Raw genomic sequence first — 22,157 nt, 5'->3', positions numbered from 1 at the left:
GTGCAAGAATTTTGAGAACTAGGAGTGTGACTGTCCTCTGTCACCACTTTGATAAAAACTCTAACCTCAGTGATGCTGCTTCTGGGTGATAACCTCAGTGTGAGGGTGAAGCCAGCCAGCAGGATTACATCATTGCTAACCCTATCTGTCCCAAAGTACTTCCCAGGCTCTCCATCCTACTGAAATGCTGCATCCAGCTTTAGCATAGGAAACAGTAGTCAAACAGCAAATAAGGTGCTGCAGAAAAACAAGATAAAGAATTCCCACTGGAATTTTAGCTTTTGGTAAAGAGTTCTGATGTCCAAAGACAGGAGAAGTTTTCTTGCTGGCATCAAAATTTATATATTTATATATTTATATATTTATATATTTATATATTTATAGATTTATAGATTTATAGATTTATAGATTTCTTCATAAAAATGCACTTTTCTCAAAAAAAAAAAAAAAAAAAAAAAGGCAGTCCTGACAGATTGAGGAGTTTGTCAGTGTGGCTCTGGAGCTCTGGTGGGTTGCTTATGTAGAGTTTTGAATTGTGCTGTTCTTTGTGTTGCTTGTTTTAAAAATACCTTCATTCAAAAGAGTCCTGACTCAAATGGCACTTCCTCCCATTGCATACACTCTAAACAGGCGTGAAGCTGTCTGGAGGATGCACAGGATTGCAAAACATTGAAAAGGTGGCTCACTCTTCTGATTGCATATTTCTGGTCATCGTTATTCATACAAGCACATGATGAATAGTAGAAATAGGCATTCAGGACAGCCACTGTTCTGGCTACTGTATACTGTTCTTGATTAAAGAGCCAGAGGGACTGTGGGAAAGAAGCAGCACAAGAATAGAAAGTAGGTGCAGGAGGAAGGGAGAGAAGAAGAGAAAGTGCTTAGTTTGATGCATTCTGGGCAGAAGTGTCATGATGCCCAGAAAAACACAAGCTCAGAAAACACAGAGAAAAGCATTTAAGAAAAAGCAAACTCTAGACCTGGATCTGCCCTTACAGAAAAGCACATCTTTATGTATGTACAAAACAGTACATATGGGTAGAGCCACTGTGTCAAAGATAGAAGTGTTGTGTCCACAATGTCCATGAGCAATACAGTTCAGACTTTGGATGCTGAAAGCTGCAAACCCTGAACTCTGTTACTTAATAGAGTCCAGTAAAAGTGGAAACACTTGGCTACCCTGCCATGAGACGAGAGGCATCACTGTCAAAGTCTGCAAAAGTAAAAGTTTGGAAAGTTGTACAGATGGGCACATGGAAAGTCTCCCATGAAAGCAAACTCATGCTAAACAGGTACTGAAGAGGAACAGAGCAAAAGGGGAGCAGTGCACTAAAAACAATGACCCACTGGAGGATCACACACATCTCTCCCTCACCTCAGGCACATAGAGTGTCCTGCATGAGCAAAAAAAGGCAATTGAGGCTTTTATTAAGGGCCCTGAATCACCATTGTATCCATCAACCAGGAGCAGCTCTGGGTGGGAGTGAGTGAAGGCACAATTTGTTCCCGCTGACAGAAGGAGGGCTCACAGCAAACACTGACACTGCAGCAGCATCACCCTTGTGTGTCTCATCATGGGCCAGGAAGTCACAGAGCTGACAACAACCTGACTGGTCTCCAGAGTGTGCCAGTCTGCAGGGCCAGAGCCAGAGCCAGCAACATTTCTGTATTCTCTGGCAGGGATGGAAGGTAAAAGCATTAAATCTTGTGAAACACAGAGAAGACCAGGTACAGAAGTGACACAAATGGGTAGGAAACCTAATTTGAAATAGCTTGTGGAACTCCTTTAGTGTGCCCACTTTAATTGTGTATGATATTGCTAACAAATGCATTCATTTCAATAATGTTGTTAATTTACTTTTTTCTCCTTTAGTTTCCTCACAATTATCTTTATGTACAGTGGCACTTCAATCACACCTTCCAATTTTATGTCTATGCTTCCATCTCAGTGGAGGTTCTTAAAATCTGTGGCTTTCTTGAGAAGAGCCATTTGTTATTGTATGCAGTGTTTCTTTTGTATGTTTTCCTAGGTTATGTTCACACACTACCAATTCAGTAGTTCAATTCTATAACAGTTCCACTGAAGAAGTTTTTCTTTTCATTTGTGGCAGTGAAATGCTTACCATGGTGCTTGTAAAATGCTGGACTAAGTCTGTTTCCTAGCTGACATTGCTCAAGCCTAAAGTTCAGTGAAAGAAAAGGAGACAAGTAATTTAATGTGAGTGGCCAGGTCTTTGTGCTGAGTACACATAAACTACAGCAGATAAGACCTCAGCAGGTCAAATATTTTAAAACAATATCCATACAATACAGTATATAAACCAGCAAGTTTTTCATACCACAAAGCACAACTTCTCCCTTCCCACATTTCTTGTAATCCAACAATGTCACCCTGAAAGACCAACTGCCCAGGTGAGAGGGACTGCTCCCACTAAGCCTTGCCCTAGCAATCAGCTGTGGAAAACTTCATCCTTCGGTTTGCAAGAGGTAAACCATGTTGGAGGCTCTTTCTCTGAAGCAGAGTTGAACAGCACTAGACTATGTTTTGAGTTTTCTTCAATCTCAGTGTCATTGGAAGAAGATAAAGGGAACTAGAAGTCAGAAGTTCATATGTCAGTGCAAGCAATGCTTAACTTGAAGTACTGATTTTGGCTAAATTTCAGTGCTTTGTATATTTTGGGCAAACATGCCATTAATTGCATGATCCTGCTTTTTCTTGTTTTAGGAAGTAAAAGGAGGTCAATCTTTATAAATGCCTAATAAAATTGTAACTGCATCACTTCCTTCTCTGCTCCTTTTGACTTAAGCACACAGTTCTCTTCAGCTATAATGCCTCTTGGTATGTCCTCAGCCTGGAAACCATTCCTAAAATAAAAACTAGGAAAGAGATAAGTTAGGCAGACTGGCTACCCGTTCTTGGTGTAGGAAAAGGAATGGGAAAGGCTGTTGAAGTTCGAATACTTCATGAGATACTCTGAAAAAGCTCATCTTTCTCATGGCAGCCAGTATGGGAAAGGTTGAGGGCACCCAGACATCCATACAAGCGTCCCTGTGGATAGACATAGTTGGGTTGTTCAGTCTGGAGAAGATAAAGCTCTGAGGAAACATTTTAGCAGCTTTCAGTACATAAAAGGCCCAAGAGGAAGGCTGGAGAGGGACTTTTTTGCAAGGGCAGGTAGTAACAGGACAAGGGGGAATGGCTTTAAACTGAAAGAGTAGGATTAGATTGGATATTATCAAGAAATTCTTTACTGTGAGGGTGTTGAGACATAAGAACAGATTGTGGATGCCCCATCACTGGAAGAGTTCAAGACCAGTTTGGCTGGGGCCCCAAGCAACCTGGTTTACTGGAAAGTGTCCCTGCCCATGTCAGGGGAGTTGGAACTAAATGGTCTTTTAAGATCCCTTCCAGCCCAAACCATCCTATGATTTTGTGATTGTGGGAGCTCCAAAGGAGATGAGACCTTGGGAAATTGCTTCCCCCTTTGCTATGGTGTGGGGTCTATATTTCTTCACTGCACACAGCAAAGTGCCAGGGGTGGAGAAAATCAAAGAAGGGAGAAAGAAGACGGTTTAAAGAAGACATGTTACTCTTTGAATAACAATGTTAGCAAGGCAGGTAGCACTTCTGGTCTAGAAGTGACCTGCGACTCTAATGCATGTGCTTGTAGAGGAGTAGCTGCTGTTTAACTTTCAGGCAGTCCTCACCTGCTCTGCTGAACCAAGAGCCAGAGAAATGTGGTTTGCAAAGGCAATTTCAACTCTGAAGCCTAATTCACACATTGACATTGTTAATTATTTCATTGCTGAACATCTTAGCAGCAAGAGCTCATTATTGGCTGCATATTCTGTTCACTTGAAAGGACATCAATATCAACAGGGGAAGCAGAATATATTATCTGGACTAAATACCACAGCCACTTTGTATTAGAAAGAAAAAATGTTGCTCATAGATACAAAATGATACTCATTTTTTAAACTGTCTGCTTTTACTGCTGTTTTCTGGAGTCCTGTAGAGGATCTACCTTATTCAGCAAGACACAGATTCAGAAACCAGCATATTTTTGCTGCTGGGATGACAATGAATATCCTGGTTTTGCTTCAGGTTCTGAATTATACAAATAAGCCACTGAATTCATTATGACAGTTAATGTGCTCAGATTTACATCTTCATTGCTTTAGACAATCTCTTCCAATGAGGACAACATCAGAATGTGACAGGGCCAAGCGTGTGTGAGCTCTGTGGATTGTGTTTGTGAAATGCTCACCTAAAGTTAAAAGATTCATAAAGCTGGTGGCTAAAATTTCTGCAGTCAGTCATAACAGTTAGTTATCCATTAAAATGAATGGGAGCCATCCACGATTCTCTTGGCATGGCTGCTTCAGTGCTGCTGAAGTCTCAGTGGTGTTATCTGAGTGGAAGTCCAAAACATCTGCCAAGACCACCACCACTGGGCCTAGTGCCCAGGAAGGGCTGTCACACTGCTGGTGACCACAGTCATCTGCACCTTCTGAAATGAGAAGAGACCAGACATCCCCGTGCTGGTGCCCAAAGCAAGAACCCCAGGGGAGTCTGGAATCTGAAGTTGCCTAGACCAGGACATGGCTACAGCAGCTTCTTACTGACAGGTTCTCCCAACCTGCTTATGAAAGAATATTCAGAGGTTTACATAGCTGTTCTACAAAATGTGAGAAGTCTAAGTTCTTCCCATGGGTGGAAAAAGCCAATGATGACTTGGACTGGGTTTGATTGTGCTGGGTCACAAGGCCATATGGGCTGTAAAGTTGAGAGAAGGCCATTTCATGTGCTGCAATGCTGTTTCTCCAAGCTCTGTGTTTCTCCACACAGCAATGCAATCTTGCAGTGTCTCTGCAAAGGGTGCCAGTCCTGGGAATGGCGAGCTGCAGGTGCCCATAGCTGCCAGCACAGCCCCCAGGCTATTACTACCCTAAACACAGAGCAGCAAAGGCAGGAGGGGTCTTTATTTATCTCTCAGGGGAAGAGAATTTTCTAGTTGTGCAAAATATTTTTTTTTCTTCTTTTGTAGGACAGCCACAATATAGATACCCCAGTGGGATCTGAAGGATGTTCTTCCATGAAGAGTAACCAAGATTGAAAACAATAATGTTCTTCAACTGTGTTACTGATTTATTCAAATAAATTTCTTTGCTAAATAACAAAAAAGCATTCAGCATTGCTGTTAGTTATTGGGAAAATTGTCCTCATTTCATTAAAGCAATATTTTATTCAGACTCAACTTTTGATTTCAATAAATATTGTGTTTTTGCCTTGACAGTTGTCAAAATGTGAGAGACATTATTTGTGGCAACGTTATGTTCAATTAAGAATATCAGAGAAAGGAGAAACAGATACTATTGGTGGACTGAAAACTCAGTTAAAGCAGAGCACAAAGATCTAATAGCATTAGTGGATGCATAAAATATTGTAAAACATGAAGCTAATCTGTACAAGTCCAAGCTATTGGGAGTAGCTCACATCTAACCTGCAAAAACAGCCCTCTTCCAGATGTTCCATGACCATTGCCAGGGGACAGAAGATGCATTTTTCTGGAGAAGGACACACTGGGCTAACTGAATTTGGCACTGGGTTAACTGTGTTTTTGAACCAAGGACCTTATCCCGGCCTAAAGCCAAGCTCAGAGGCATAACTGAACAACATTCTGTGAATCAGAGATTTTGTGATTCATTGCCTTCAACAGGCAAACCAGAGCTGTATTTGCTGATGTTGGGAACCAGATCAGTTTGAATGGGACTGGTTGATGTAACAGAAGGAAGGGCTGTGTTGTGGTTCACAGGACAGGGTCCTGGGAACAATGAAACTGCAAACCTGCAGTGCAACAATGCAAAAGCTGCATCACACAGCAATTCATTATGAAGGTACAGCATGCTGTAGCTACATCACCTGCTCAGTTAGTGAAAGAATCCTTCCTCTTGAGAAAACAAAGTCAAGGGACAAGCAGCAGTGAAAATCAGCACTTTTCTTACCTACCCTTACATGAAATTTCACCAGTGCTTTGTCTACAGTAAAACTACATTAGTCCAAACAATGCATATAAATGTTATTTGGGTTGATCACTATAAAGCAGCTAAAATCTTTATTTATGTCAGATGGTGGAAATAAAAGCACTGAATAAAATATTTTCTCAAAACTACATTTTTCTCTCTTAGTTTAAAAATTCCTTAAAGCCAAGATATGAGATCCAAAGTTTCTAGCCTCAGATTTTGAAGGAGATTGAATTTGGGTTCAGATTCATATCTGTGTTTTGTTCCATGGAACTGGATAGGAATCTTGAGACCAGAAAATGCTGAATGGAGTGCAAATTCAGGTGCCTAACTGTAGAGTCAGAAGTACATGGTACAATGATCTCGTCTCATATTCTGCATAATTAGGCTATGGAATCTTGTCAGGTTTATTGCTACCTCACCCCCCTCACCTCTGGCATTCCATGCCTGGTTTGGACTTCAGGATTTCCAGTGATGTAAAATCCACCCTTCCTTATATGAGTTATTTGTTCAACCCTTTTTTCCACATTTTTTCTTATCAATTACTTTCCTTGATCTTCCAGTCACAAGATGCTTTTTCTTTGAAGAGCTTTGTGTTACAAGTAGCTGCTCCACCAGGGAGATATTTGTAGGCCACGGTCAAGTTGCCTCTCAAATTTGTTTTTGATGAAGTCATTATGGCCTTCTCATCCAGGGTTTAACAATCTTGCATTTGACACAAAGGAAAAACACACACAGTTCCTACAAAGTAGCAAACAGAGCTATAAATTTGAGCTCTTCCAGTTGACTCACAATAACATGTACCTATAGCCTAAATCAAGTTCAGAAAAAAACCTCAACCTTTAATTAACATTGGTTGTATTTTCCAAAATAAGACAAGGTGTAATAGAAACAGAGATCATGTCTAGACTATCCAAAAATGGGACTTATTGCCAATTTTCTCTTTTTATGTAGACTTAAGGAGGTCAAACTAAAGACTAAACTTAATTATCACGAAGACACTAATGCATTATACCCTATAATAAAAATTATAAAATGAGCTGAAATAATTTTGAGTGTGGAATTTGACTTTCAAGTAAAGAGTGGTGTAAAAAGGTAGCTGTATGCAGAGCTGACCCAACACTCACATTGAACAAGGTATGTTGATCAGAATGGGCAGAGCTCCTGAATGTTCACAGGGTCCCTCAGAGCTGTGGATACCTTCCAAGATTATACTTCCTTGTTTTCCAGGAATCAGCCTGAAAGTGTCATAAGACTCTATTTTCTGGTCCTTGCTGTCTCTAACCAGAGCAAAGTCATTCACTTGTACATTATCCCTCTCTCACTTACAAACAGGTAATGCGGGAAAGTGAATGTTAACTGAATTCATTTCAGGTTTACTTAAAGATTTGGGCTAATGTTGGAGTTGGTTCTCACATTGCCTGAACTAATTCTCTGCCTTGAGTTGTAAACCTTCAGAAATAATTGGTGAACCTTGCATGCTCCCAGCTTGCTCTGAACTGCCTCTGACCTGAGCAAGGAGCATTTTCACATGGATGACCAAGTGAGATGTCTCAGCAACAATCACATCTGCCTACAGTGATAATTGTTCTCTGGCTGTTCAGTCACATAGCACCTATTGCCAGGGAGAAGATATGACCAGATTGTGCTTCAGATACTAAATGTGCTTATTGTGTAGGCAGTTTGCAGACCTTCTAGACTATATCCTCACTCTATCCTAGGTACTAGTATAGAAAACCAGTTTCAATATTGTTTTGTTCTGTATTTTTCGGTATGTGGGAAGAAATAAAAGCAGTGACCACTCATGCAGTGATGCGTGCCTTCCATAAGCCAGGGAAAATTGATAGTATGTGGCATCTTGAAGTACTGAGCTTAAGGATTAATTGGATAATTATCACAATTTTACAGATGGAAAATCTAAATAACAAAGAGTTTGAAGATTCGTTCAAACTCAAATCTCAGTTCAAAGAATCTTGAATAGGCTTTATTTTCCAATCCTCCAATTAATTTTCATGATGAAGTGATATCCCCTAATACATTCTTACATAAGTATGACAATCAGTTTACACATACAGTGGGGTTTATACCAGTGGAGAAGCCCTTTTGTTCTGCATATTTTCTTGATGCTCATCAAGCACTTGGGGATCCTTTTTCCAAGGCTTATAGTTCTGCCGTCTATTCAGATACAAAGGTATTGAATGAACTAAGTTAAGTGAGACAGTAGATCTGAAATCCCAGCAATAGGATTAATAAACCCTCAAAACTTCATAAATATATGTGTAGGATTTGCTCAGAAACAGGGGTGAACTCAGGAAAAGGGCTAAATTTGTTCCTGAATGATTAGCTCTGTTGTAGCACCGCTCCAGGTCTTGGCAGCCTGGTGAGGGGAGGTCAAGGATAATGGCTCTGATGTGTGCAGGGTCAACACCGAGTCAGCTGAGATTTACAGCTGCTGAGAGAATCAGAAGCAATTTATCTGAGGGGTTCTGTGAGACCTGTAAGTCTTCCTGGTAGTGTCCAGGTTTCCTGTTCCAGCCCCAAATGTCACCATAGCCTAAGGCCTCTTATGGCCCCTAGCCCCTGCAGTATCTATGCAGGCAGTGGTGGGGAGCTCTCTACAGTCATCTCTGTCCCTGTACAAGGAAGCTGGCTGGCACATCCTTTAATCTTGTCTGGAACACGAACTTATTCATACAGGAAGAAGGGCACATATTGTTGACTGAAGAGCAGAAGGTGAGGCTGCAGGAGGAGCAGAAATGTACTTGGACCCACCAGCAGCAAGTGCATGGAGCACTCACCAACTGCCCTGCTGCATCAAGACTTCCATTTCCATTGCCTGAGATGTACGTAACCTGAGGAAGCCAAATGCTCTATGGAAACAATGTCCTACTGGCTGGGAAGTGTTGATATTTTCATAATACTGCAGTCAGTATTGTCACAGCAAGGTCAAGAGCATTTTATTACAAGAAAAGATTGTATACTGTACTTAGGTTTGACCCTTTCTTTTTAAAGTGCTTGATCATTCTCCCTTTCATATTCCCTGCTAGGGAATCATTTGACCTGAAAATGAAAAGGAAATGAGGCTGGTTAGAAGCAAAATGTTTTTGGAGAGTCATTGTCTACCTGTGCTATACTTGAAATCATATTTCCATTAATTTCTGACAACTCAGTGACATAGTGAGGAACTAATCTTCTTCTCTGTTTAAAGCAATGAAAAATTTCACTTTGTCTTCAGGAGTGAGACCTCTGCTACAAATAACTACACGAATAGAAAGCAAATTAGCAAAATCTTTACTTTTTCACGTAGGTTCATTTATGGTTGCTATGGTTGTTGCATGAATGCACAGAGGAAGAAATGAAGCAAAGCTGTATAGAGGATATAAATGGATGTCTAAATAATGCCACTTTTGTATGCTGTGTGTGAGTGCAAAACTTGAAACGGGATCATAGGCAACTATGACAAGCCTATGTTATTCTACACCCTTATTTTGCAAGAGGTAGTGGAGGTGGAGTGATGCTGGCCTGATAATGAAGGCAGTGATTGTTATTCACCATTTAGAAACAGGTATAGACACTGAAATTACTTAAATGAATAGGCTACTGCTATGTCAGGGGTATGATTAGCTCTTATCAGTGGGTTTCTTCTGGCTTTCCTGACAGGAGACAAAAGTGGCTGGGTCACTCATGAAGCTTGGCATGCAACACATGCCCACTGCATCAGAGCCAGTCACAGAGGTATCCCCCACCTGCATAGGAATGGCTCTGACCTGAGGAAGCTCCCAGTACCAGGGACAGTCATGGCATGGTGGCCACCAAAGTGTTTATGACATCCTTTGCGTGGCCTCAGTGTCAACAACAGTGGGATCATTCTCCAACACTTCCCTGAGACTGGCTGTCAAGGCAGCTTAGGTATCCAGCATCCTATCCCTCCCTGGTTTTGCTGTCAGCCACCCTAGGTATAGTACAACTTGTATGTCAGTATAAACATACATGTTGGCATTAAGGCATGACATTGGGGTAGTGTTGGTGTAGTAAGCTCTAGAACTTCATTCTACCCAAGAAATAAATTGTGGGACTTAAGCCATAAAATTCTATATGAACATCATTCTTATCTGGATGGATGTTTTTTACACTGGTCAGCCATGCAGCAATATCCAGTTTGGCTGAAACCTGGTTTAAATCAGATTTAAACCAAATTTTGCAATCCACAATACGGGTTCTAAGGAAGGAATGAATAGGGCCTGCATGGTCCTTGCAGTCTGGCTTTGCATTTGTAAAGAGTGTTAGTTCTGAACATTTGACAGTTTGATGCTGTCATCATTAACAAGACTTGATCTTGCACAAAAGGGCTGGGCAAAATTTCAGCGTAAAACATCCAGCTGTGTGCCTGTCCACTGAGTATGTATGTTGGTCCTTAGCCTCTGCTGCTGTGAACTGTCTCTAGACAGTTTTGAGGAGTAAGGAAAACACCAGGTATATTTCGCTGCTTATTTCAAATTATAAAAACATCAAAAAAGGACTTCTGGATGTGTTAATACTTTGTCTTTCAATTCACTTTATCTCTAGTCATAGCATCAAGAAAAATAGGATTTGTTAAACAGGAAAATATTTAACACACCTAAGTCTCAACAATCATTTCAACTCTGAAAAGCAGTTGCTCCTGCTTTCAAAGTACAAGTATTTGCTTGCATTCAGTTACTTAATCAGATGTGGGAATGCTGGTTCATAGCTACAGATCTCTCTGAATAAAGTTCCCACTTGTGGTTAGAGAGTCAGAGATTTAGTTTTTCCATTCCTCCAAAAGATTTATTCATCATGTAGGTCTTTTCCTTTCCAGCTGTTCACAAAACTTTGGAGCAGATGTAGCATAAGCAGTGGTCCATCCTTATCACTAAGACCATCAGCAGGATTAATTGACTTATGAATTGTGCCTTTGGTCCAAGAAGACCCTATGCTTCTCCCTCAAAGAAACTGAAGCAGCATTCTTAGTGAAATGATACCATATGATCCCAACCCACCCAAAACTGGCAACAATCACATTAGAGCCAAACAGATTTTAAGGTTGTAACAGAATTGAGCAAGTCTATTGCTATCAGCCTCACCACAGAACTGGTGCCAAAACACTGAAAATTCAAAACTAAGCATACGCAGCAGTTTCACTGAAAGAAAAATAATATTGACAAATGTTCTATGAAGGCATCAGATCTTCCCCCCCCACATAAAACTCTTTGCAAAACTGAAAGGAACAACGTCCTCTGAAGATCTGCTGACTGTTCATAAAGGAAGTTGTATTGGCTTATATATCCACAAATATTCCTACAGCTCTTATTTCCTCTCTTCTCAGTATTGCTGGAATGAAATGTAAGGAAGAATCAGGCTGCTAATGGCATCCATGGTGGTGATACAAGGCTTGGAGACTGTCCAAATTGCCTTTTTCCTGTGTTACTCCAGTTATACACTGGGGCAAGCACAGGTTCAGTACAGATTTCAGCATGTACTAATGTGGTAAAAACACAGATTCACAGACTACTGCAGCAACTCCGTGGCTGTAAGAGGACAAAGGGACCAAAGATTGCAAACATTGTCACCACAGGCGAGCCTGAGAGGACAAGGAGGAGCCAGATCTGTGATTAGATTGTCTTCTCAATTGGGTGTGAAATGCCCCACCAAATGCGGACAAAGCCTTGGACTGAAACCGTGGCAGTGGCGATACCTAGCCCAGGAAATGACGAATTTGCAGTTGAGTTTCGTCTTCCAATTGTGCCTATAATGCAGGCCCCAGAAGAGGCACATTGTGATGGAGGAGCTATCTGAGCATAAAAGTCTTTTTAAGATGTCTTCTAGGGATGAATTCCCAGACCCTGATCTTCAGAGTCGACCCAAAACTACAGAGTGCGAAAAGTATTAAGCAGTGCTTTATCAGGGTGGAGCTTCGGCAGTGTCAATGTTCAGAATCAATCCAAATATTAATATTGCATGTTATTTTAACACGTTAAGAATATAATAAGCATAGTTAGCAGATATACTGAATTTGAAAAACAAAAGCCACCCTTAGAGACAGCTGGAACTGAAAATCTTAGAAACGTTTCAGTAATGCATATGAAAGCAAAAGTAAACAGAAAAACCCTGGACTTCCAATTCTGACAAAAAACCCCTGATGATTGAAATACATAGATGTCTGAAATTCTTCCAGTTATAGTAATCGGATTTTAAAGGTACTTTTCAGATATATGATATTTATCTTGACAGAGTTTACTCAACAGTTTCATTGTTCCATGTGTTTCCCTTTGATGCTTTGAAAAGAAAGCTAGTTTGTTCTTTTCATCTGTCGCCATTCCCTCAGTAGCTGTCATTTATTATGTGGAAAAAAGATTGTGCTGTATTTCTGTATGCATTTGGCTTTGCATGTAGCTATATTTTTCTTTCAATAAGTGTATCTTGGGGCTTAGGAAATAATTTTTATGAAAAGGCAGCTTTTTAAGCCAAAATATCTTTATGTCTCAACGCGCCTCAGTTCCTGCAGGCTAGATTAAAAAAAATAAAAATGCGTAAGACACCGAACATCATCATCTTAATAAATGCTAGCCTTTAGATATCAACCTTATAGGGTATAACCTGTAACTCTCGGTGTATAGAAACCTCTGAAGGTACCTCTGAGATGTTTCATAGTAAGAGTAACAACTGCCAATATTTTGACAATCGAGGGAGAAATGTTAGCATCAGCTATGTAACTCCTGCCTTTTCAGAGTGGCTTTTGAAAAGCTGCTCAAGAGAATCAAACCCTTTTTTTATCTAATAGACCAAGCCTGTCAACAAATGCTCCAGTTTTGACCAGTCTTTCCAAGCTATAGAAATCAGGTCTGTTTCTCCTGCCTTCCATGAGTCTCCTTGAAATAAAGCTGAATAGCTAATGCCAAAACTTAGCCACTCAAGAATGAGACCTTTAGGAAGCAGGCAGGCTCTGTAGCTTTCCTTCCCGCGTGCACTTCATCCCACAGCCCCTTAATACCCAAATAAGGGGTTTCAGGAAGGCTGCCCAGGATTCAAGCAAGCTACAAGGTTTTGTGTGTGCTCTTACAGAGTGATAGAGCTGCAAAAGGAGGCATTCACAGCATCCTCCATTTTCAGCTTGTTACCGACCAGTAGTTAGAAGATGCTTTGGAAGTAGAGAGGTGTTTGTCTTCCCCACCTAACAGATTCGACAGTTATCTAAATTATATCAGATTTCCACTTCACACTTTCAGTAATAATACGTGCGAGGCACCCCCTCTCAGCAGCGGGTCTTATCTTTCAAGGACAAGAGTGGATCCTACAACATCCTCTTCAAGACCATTCTTAATCCTTCTTCATGGCTCAGAGAAATAAATCTAACCTCTTCTTGTCTTTTCTATTTGCTTGCTTAGCACTATTCTGAAGCACTTAAGTATGTGCAAGATTTAAGCATGTGACTGTAGGCAATAGATTCTGCTCCAGAAGGCAGATGTTATCAGATGCTACCACACCACTTGTCAAATGTTTATTGGAATTAACACATTTGTGTGTTGTTTTGGTTTTATTTCTCTCTGTAAGTCCACTTATCTGCAAAAAAATTCTTGGTTTCACAGGAAAGCAAAATCCCACATGGTTTCACATGACAGCTCACACTTAAGGATTTCTTAATTAGAAGGTTTGGCTTCATTTTAAATTCCTTTAAACTGGCATTTCTAATCTGTGGAAGTCCCATGGGCCTGACTCCTTCCAGACTCATATGCATTTTACAGACATCAGATGAGATGACACCCACCCCACAATCCCCCTGAGCTCTGTCTCAGGATTTTTTTTTCCTTTAAAATGAATTCTCTGATTTATGCAAAACTACCATGCGATGTTAAAAACAGTAATGTCTTTTCCAGTAAGGCTCCAAAATAATTTTGAGAGAGTGTGATTGTTTTGAGCCTGAGCAGAGTTCCATTTTGTTTTAAAGGTAAATGTTTATATTGTGTGATACAGTATAGGCCAAAGTCTTTCTGCAGCTGCACTGCTGCTTTGGAAATAATTATATTTCCATTAATGCAAATGGTCAAAAAAGTTGATTTATCATGCATCTGTCAAATCTAGAGAGTACATTACAGAAACTCTTTTAGAACATCCTGAGCTAAATATTCAGAAGGATGAAAAGATTTCACAAAATGGAAACTCTATAATTAGGCATAGAGCAAGCACACTGTATTAGGAGAAGACACACTGAGGAATCCTGGGGTGTGGATTCATTAAGTTACCTTAAATGAGCAGCAGCCACTGTATTAACTAACATTACAATAAGATTTACAGAATACTTGACTTTTCAACGGAGTTCTTAGCCAATTATAACCTCTGTGCAAAGAGGAAAATTGTACATAAGAGGTTATCTAGAACTTCTAGACAGAAGAATAGTGAAACCTATTTATAAACTGCAAAGAAATGCAACATTTCCAATGCTAGGACCAGAACAAAATTGTTCACTGTGTGACTAGCACTGACCAAGACAGTTCTAGTGTCCTCCTTGGTCTGAGACTTCTAGGGGCAGACACACCAGGGCATACAGAGTAGTCAGAGGAAGAAACAAAGTTTTCTGGAAGAAACGTGTTTCGGGTCAGAGATTAATTTCTTCCAAGACCAGCCCTGCCAATATTCAAAAGCAGAGTCTAGGCAGGCCGTGCAATGTCTCTTGGTGGGGAGGGGTGGATATGAAGTGGCCAGGGGATGCACTCAGCTATTTTGTAGATTTAGTCTTTAGCTCTCTGTATTTGGTCTTAACAACACATATGTGAAAGAGTTTGGTTTATCTGTAGTGCTGTTACTCTTTAAGAGAGGAGTATCAATTGCCTGTCAAAATATTTTTATGACCTTGTCACACAATGCAACAGACTCCTTTATTTATCTACTATGAAGCACGGAATTATCTTCAAAATGAGCTGGAGCAATCATTATAAGATGGGCAATAAATAGATTAAAATCACACTCTAGTTGAGAAGAACAACTCGAGTTGTTCTTGCTAAATAGAACCATTGCAAACCAAAAGAATCTAGTGCAGCATTTGACTCTCAAAAAAAAAGTTCTTCTCAAACGAACTGTTTTTTTTACTGGTTTTGATCACTTTCGCCTTTGATATCAGGTACTAAAAATTACCAGAAGCTGGATTCTGAAGAAATGGAGAACATTCTTCAATTCTAGTAAGAAAATCTCTTGGCCTCAAGTGGCTGACCACTTGATAATCAGGAATGAACTTCATCTATCTTGCATGACAGAACAAAATTAAACAGAAATTTGGTGTACTGTGTTTGGCCCAGATTCCTCATACCTACTCTGCTGTGTATTTTTGTATTACTACCACCAATGCAGGAAAGAATACTTTTCTCTCATCTCTTTGACTGTCAGCAAAATCATTTGAATCTCTGACTTGAAAAGATGCTAGATAAACACCATATTAAAAGAAAAAATAATTTAAGAAAGAGAGAGAAAAAGGATGTCATTTCCAGTTCAGGTATTATGGAAACCCCATGGAAAGAATAAGAAACCATTTTCCAGCTGCAGATGTCCTCAGGGAAAACACTTGACAGTTTCGTTAAAATAAGAAATATTTTAATTATCTTCAGTAGTGTTGAACCACCATTCAAAAAGGAGGAGAACATGTTTTTAGATTTTGATATTGACTTGTCCAATTAATTTACTAAGTCTGTGGCACTTGAACAGACCTGTGATGGATGTACAAATGACTGAGTGCCTCACTGCCTATTTGTAAAGCAGATGATTGATGTATCACATAATTTCTTTGAGCCATGGAGCTGATTTATATGCTCTGTGCTATATAGACATTCTCTTTGTCAGTTGGGACTGTAAAACCCCCCACAGGCAATTGTCTGCTATTCAGTCTTTCCCATTCACTGAAATTACACATAATTCTAGCCTGTGCATTTGCAAACTATGCTTTGCCATTTCCATTTGAAAATGCCTTTGTGTTAAACATTTTTGACTTGTCTAAATAAATATTATCCATAATAACCCTATATCAATCCATTACAAACCCATGTAACTGCGTACTGCATTTATATTCAATCCCTGAAATAAAGCTTGTTCCCACCTCACTCGTGTGTTGCTTTCACAGCTGATACTCACAGCTGCAGAGAAATCTGAGCAACAGAGAAATCTGTGATTGCTTTCATCTTGCTAAAGCTATAGGATCTGCAATAAAATAATGTTTGAGTCCTCGGTCTTCGCATATACACAAAATCAAATTCCAGAAGCGCAGAGACCTATTGGTGGGTAAATAAGCCTGTACTTATGGGTGGAGGTAAGTATTCAAAGGTACTCAATTCCAAATTCCATCAAAACCCCATTGGTGACACATTTATATCATTAGCTGAAAGAGCTTTAGTGTAGTCAGCCAGAAACAACTATTTAGGAAATAGCTATAAACTCTGCTGGTGAAAAATGGCTTTTTCATTAGAAACTGTCAATTCACAGGATTAAGCTACAACTCTGACTTGTGATCATGCAGAAAAGACAGACTTTCTTCAAGCAGAAACTACAGAATGAAGAGAAGTACAAAATACCTTCTTCACTGTTCTAATTGCTCATCTTGAACCACTTTCTTCTCTAAAACTCTCTTTAATCTTCAGACAGTGCTATAATAGATTTCTGGAGCACTGTATCATGTCTGGATTTACTTGTAAATGAAAAACGGTCAGAGAAGCTGTGGATTTCCAGTGGTTATGGATTCTGAAGTTAAATTACATGTAGTATAAAACTATTTCCTTTACCGATTTTAACATTTTCTTCCTTAGGATTACAGTGCAAGTATCCTTCTTGGTATAACATGGAGCACTGAAAAAGGGTTATCTAATACCTTATCCCTCTGTATGTCACTTCTGTGAACACAAGGTGCAGTTTCCCAGCTCAGTGAGATAAGCCCCCATCTTCCAGTCTTAGGGGCCATAGCAAAACATACTCTGAAATCAGAAGTAACCCACTGTAAAGGCAGGAACATTCTATGCATGAGTATATTAAACTTCAGCCAGATGTCACTAAGTGTGACTCTTCTGTGTTGGCAGAGAGTTGCATATTCCTGTAGCTTTTTATATTTAAAGTCTACTTATAATGTTTAGTCTTTTATACCACAAATCTTTTATACAATATTTCCCTCTTATTTCTGTGCTTAAATGGGAATTTTTCAGTTGTTTTTAATTTTCTCTTTCCAGACCTATTTCTACTTTTCAATATTGCCATGGAGCAGGCAAATAAAGCACCATAATTTTTCTGGAATGATGTCGATAAATTTTTTTTCTGCCAGCTCCTTTTCCTGGAAGAAGAACAAGAAGGGACAAAAGATAAATCATAACTCATCAAGATAATCTTCATAAGTCTTTCCTAAATCACTGCATGGGGCATGCCAGCAAGACAACGAAGCTCACACCAGTGTTGGTTGAGCTATAAGCTCATGGGACCACTGGCCTCTTTGTCTATCCTTTGCTCCTTGACTACATCTGTCCAAAGGATCCTACTTACCAGGGTCTCTGCCAGACACTTCAAAGTGGATTTCATTAAATAGATAAAGAAAAAAAAGATATAATTGGCTCTGCAAGGCCTTTCAGAGGCATGTGTTGCCCTGGTATTGCTGTTCTCACCCACAGTAGATATATCTGTTTCACATCCTTTCCCATGTTGCTCCATATGGGACTGAAGTAGATTCAGTGGATGAAGGGCTGTACTCCTAAATGTGTGCATAGAGTGTCTGCTTAGCTGAGTGTGGGATTGACCTCAGCCAAGCTACTTTCTGTGGCATCCAGGCTGCCTTCTAGAATAATCACATTTAATTCAAGACCCTACAGTATGTACTGAGTAGTTATAATTATTCCATCAAAGTGCATTACTGTGTTTCTGTCTCTATCAAGTGTAATCTGCCATCAGGTTGTTATTTTCCCCAGGTTTGTTAGAGCCTCTTACAGTCCTCTCCAGATTTGATTTCACTGAACAATTCTGTAATTATGTTACCCAAACTTCCTTTTTTTAATCTATTTTTCTTTTTCAAATTGTCTTTTATTGCAGCACTTTTCACATATATTGGTTCCAGGAGTATTTTCATCCCATACTGGGCCTTCACGATTTTAATTTCCTCTGTTGTGTATGTACATGTATAAGTGTATATAGTAGCATTTACCAGGGTGTAAATCACAGAGTGCCTCATTACCAAAGTGGATCATTAAATGTAGGAAGGTTATTTATCTAAAATGTGTGAGAAAACCATCTTTCCCTAAAAATCCCACTCAGATCTATCACCAAACTCTTTCTTTATGGAGAGATAGTCAGATTTTTTTATCATCTCCACATTTTCCTAGTCCATTAAAAGACATTTATTTTTATGATGCCCCTTTAAGCAAAATATTTAATCTGAAACATATTCCTACCCTATCTCAAATGCAAGTTTCTAGAAGCTGTAAGTTATTTGTAGGAGAGATTTGTAAGTAGAACCATCTCAATTGCCCAGCCTTTGGCTTGGGTATATTTCTTTCAGCATTCTTCATCTCTGAATCACGACTTGAAAATGGTAAAGTGCTGAAATTTGACTGAATCCTAGAGCTCTTCCATACACAGGAGCCCTGTACGTCTTTCAATAGCAAAATAAATTCCTGCTATGGATCTAATAACATGATTCAAAAGTGCCAGTGAGAGTAATTAACTTCCACTAAGCTGCAAAGGACTTATCCAAAAAGGTGGCAGCATTGAATTCCCTGCAGCCCTAATTAAGATTTTCCTGGTGCTCCTTCACAGAAGGCACTGGGCATGGATGGACTGCCATGGGTGGAGGAAGACAAAGCAACTGCCTCAGGAGCCTCCATCTCTTTCCCATTGCCTCGTCCACAGAAGTGATAAGAGAGGGTGGAGAGATCCAAACGTGGCACCTGATGTGGGGAAGGGCCCCTCCTGGGCTTGCTGGGGTCGAGCACCCTGCTCAGCACCCCTGAGTGCCCCCTGGAGCCATGGCTATGCTGGACACACTCCCAGCCATCTGAAGTCACAGTGCCCAAATGGAGTAAAGGTGTTAGCTTGCCCTTTCCCTCCTCTCACCCCTTAGCTAGGGCTGCACAGGGCTTTTGTTCAGCTGTGGAAAGAAAAGACAGCTCTAGACATTCAAGGCTTTGGTCTAGTAGATAGAGATGTGTCAGTGGTGCTTCAGGACAAACACCAGCTGATGGATAGGGCAGCAGGAGTTAGGGCAGAGGAAAGAACAGAACAAGCCTTGAACCTAGCTCTTGGCTCTGAGAACAAAAAAAAAGAAAGATATTTTGAGCTCACTAACAAGGTCCTATGTTTTGCTTATTTAGAGAAAGGTTTGAAACAAGGGCATAACAATACAAGTGGAAGTAGAATACACAGGTCACGCAGACCATGAAAGAATTTTATGTGTGTGTGTGTGCACACGTGAGTGTGATTTACTTCTTATAACCCAGCTTGGTAAACCCTCACCTGAGAAGTTTAAATCACACCCAATTTTCACCATGTTTGCCTCTCCCTATTTAGCAGACTGCAATGTAACTCTAAGAGGTGGGTTGCCCACTCTTTCAAAACCAGCTTATTCACATGAGGTATTCATTACACAGCATGGTAATTTATTTTGAAAGCATATTTACCTTCCTCATCAAGCCAGTGAGTTATGTACAACCTGAACTGTGCAGATAGACATGGAAAAGCAAGGTTTGGTTATTGTAAATCACTACCCTGGCAGTGGTCCAAGCCCTTAGGGCTTCAGCTGTTACACTAGTAGAGCAGATATAAGCCCTCATATAACTAATCCACATCGGTTACAAAAAACAATAATATACCTATGTAAAGCAGTCATGTGAAAATTAGCATGATTTTCTGGCAATGCTTGATAATTATCTAGTCCACTGTAAACAAAGCATTAAAAATGTCATAAAAATGCAGAGATAATACACTATCGTACAAATAACAGAGAAGACTTAGTAGAGGTTACATCAGAAATAATTTTTATAAAATTCAAACTGGCACATGCCTTAATAGAAAAGCCTGGGGAAATGGAAATGAGGGCATATAATAAGAAAAAAACATCATTATTTAAAATACTTTTAGTTTCAAAATAATCTTATTTATGCTAAGTCAATTTTTAAAGACTCCACTACATAATTATAATCACAGTAAACAAGCAGTAATGATTTTTTCCCCCTTGTTCTGTGCTGGAAATAAGAATAGGAATACAGACACGTGTCCCCTTGGGTGATGTGTTTTAATCAGGTTGGTTTTTATAAGGCCTTTTTCTAACTGATCAGGATAGCCTGAAGCCTGTCAGAAAAAGCTTGTTGGCTAGAATAAACCTTTAATAATATTTCACAGCTGATTTGTTTCTGAGTTAATTTGCCCTTGAGTAAAAGGACAGGATCAGTAGGACCCTTTTTGGGGTTGGTGTTGAGCACAGCACAAAGAAACTATAATCATTGTACCAGTACCTGGTTGCAGTGCTGAAAAACAGAGAATGAAGAGCAGTGGAGAAAAAGAAACAAGAATTATCCAGGAGAGATGATTGGTACAATCCAAGCCCCCTGCTGATTTAACAGAGATCACGTTCTCTTCTCCTTGAAATACAGAACTGCCTGTTCAAGTTCATTGGTTTAAAGTGAGGGGAGTTATTTCACACTTATGCAGCTTGTGCCATTTGTAACCCTCGAACAGAATCTCACCCAGAAACTCTCTTTAAACCTTGAAAAGGTCACACACAGAACTCCTTCAGCTTTTATTATTAAAAGCTTCCTGCCTGGTTTTACTGTAGAGAAAAAGGTAGTGACCTTACATTTAATCACATCAAGGACTCTGTGCTGTAACTTACTTTAAAGACTCCTTATGCAGGATAGCTTTATCCAAGAGGTCTTTTGCCAGATAATGATGTTTTTAATGCAGCGTGCAAAATATCTCTCCTGCTGCAGACTCCAGCTGCTGAGTAAGCAGCCTCTCCACTGTCTGCAGAAAGGAGACTGAGAGAGGTCCAGGGGAATCTGCATTCAGCCAAATCTACCCCATATGCACGTGAAAACGAATGGAAATCAGGTGTGAGGCCCTACAGCTCTACAGGAGTACATGAGATTTACAGCAAGGTAAAGGATTTGCAGAATCCTGCGTCTTTGGTGCTTTCATTTTTTAATGCTTCAGTCTGAGCAAAATTAATCTTCTTAATGAAGTAAAATGGAGGAGTAATTAGTTCCTTCACTTGCACATGTTTAACCACAATGCCTTTGTTGGGTTTCAGAAGTGCACAGGACTTCCATTTTTACCTGCTGCTTGGATTTCCCTGTTTAAAAATGCAGCAGATGTAGCTTGAAAAAATGTTTCTGCTGTGAGCTGTATGCTAAGGCTCTGATAAATGCCTTGTCACATTTGCTCTGCTTTGTACTTGGAAAGATTCTTATTTGTTTTCTTTTATGTTTCTACAACTCTCTCCTTTTTTTGCACACCATTTCCAGGCAAGGGATAATTCTGTCAGGGATGACAGGCTCTGAGGAAAACATTCTGTTCTGCATTTGGCTTTTCTCCACAGGGATTATGTGGAGCTGAACAATGAGAAAAAGGTCCAAAGTCTTCCTCAGAAAAGCCCCTTCTCGGCCATGTTATTTCAGCCCTCACAGTTTTCCATCTTCAAGCCTGTGTGTAACTGGCCAGCACCAGATGAGGGATGGTGTCATCTATAGCATACTAACATGACTTGAGGCAAAACGGGTTTCCCTTCTGCTAGAAGACTACCTGAATAATTCGCCTCCTGATTGGGAAAACTCCCTGAGCCAAATTTTGATTTCTAAAAGGAAAGCTACACATGGTTTGGGGGGTAGAGGGGATGAAGGGTGGTCTTGTACTTGTGGGACAGAAGGGAAAAAATTAGCAAGTCTGGGTCCTTTTCCTTATCTTGGAAAGATAGTATCACCTATCTTCACCTCAGTTTCTGTAAAACAGGGAAATAATATTTATTATTACTATTAATCTTTTCAAATACTGTGAGAGTACATCACAGCACTTTAGTAGAAACTCTTCTGTTTTCCATGGATACCAAATTTCAAGGTAGAAAGCAGAGCCCAGATGTGCACAACACATCTTGCTCAGCAGAGTTTCAGGTT

General features: G+C 39.9%; 1 protein-coding gene across 1 annotated transcript in view; it reads right to left on the bottom strand.

Annotated features, from left to right (window-relative positions):
• SGK1 (serum/glucocorticoid regulated kinase 1) overlaps positions 1–22,157 on the bottom strand; it is a 70,801-nt gene that overhangs the window by 25,189 nt on the left and 23,455 nt on the right. The window lies entirely within an intron of this gene.

Source organism: Sturnus vulgaris, chromosome 3 (genome assembly GCF_052056855.1).
Source record: "Sturnus vulgaris isolate bStuVul1 chromosome 3, bStuVul1.hap1, whole genome shotgun sequence".
In the NCBI taxonomy this organism is placed as follows: domain Eukaryota; kingdom Metazoa; phylum Chordata; class Aves; order Passeriformes; family Sturnidae; genus Sturnus; species Sturnus vulgaris.
This window is presented reverse-complemented; position numbering and strand designations above follow the sequence as displayed.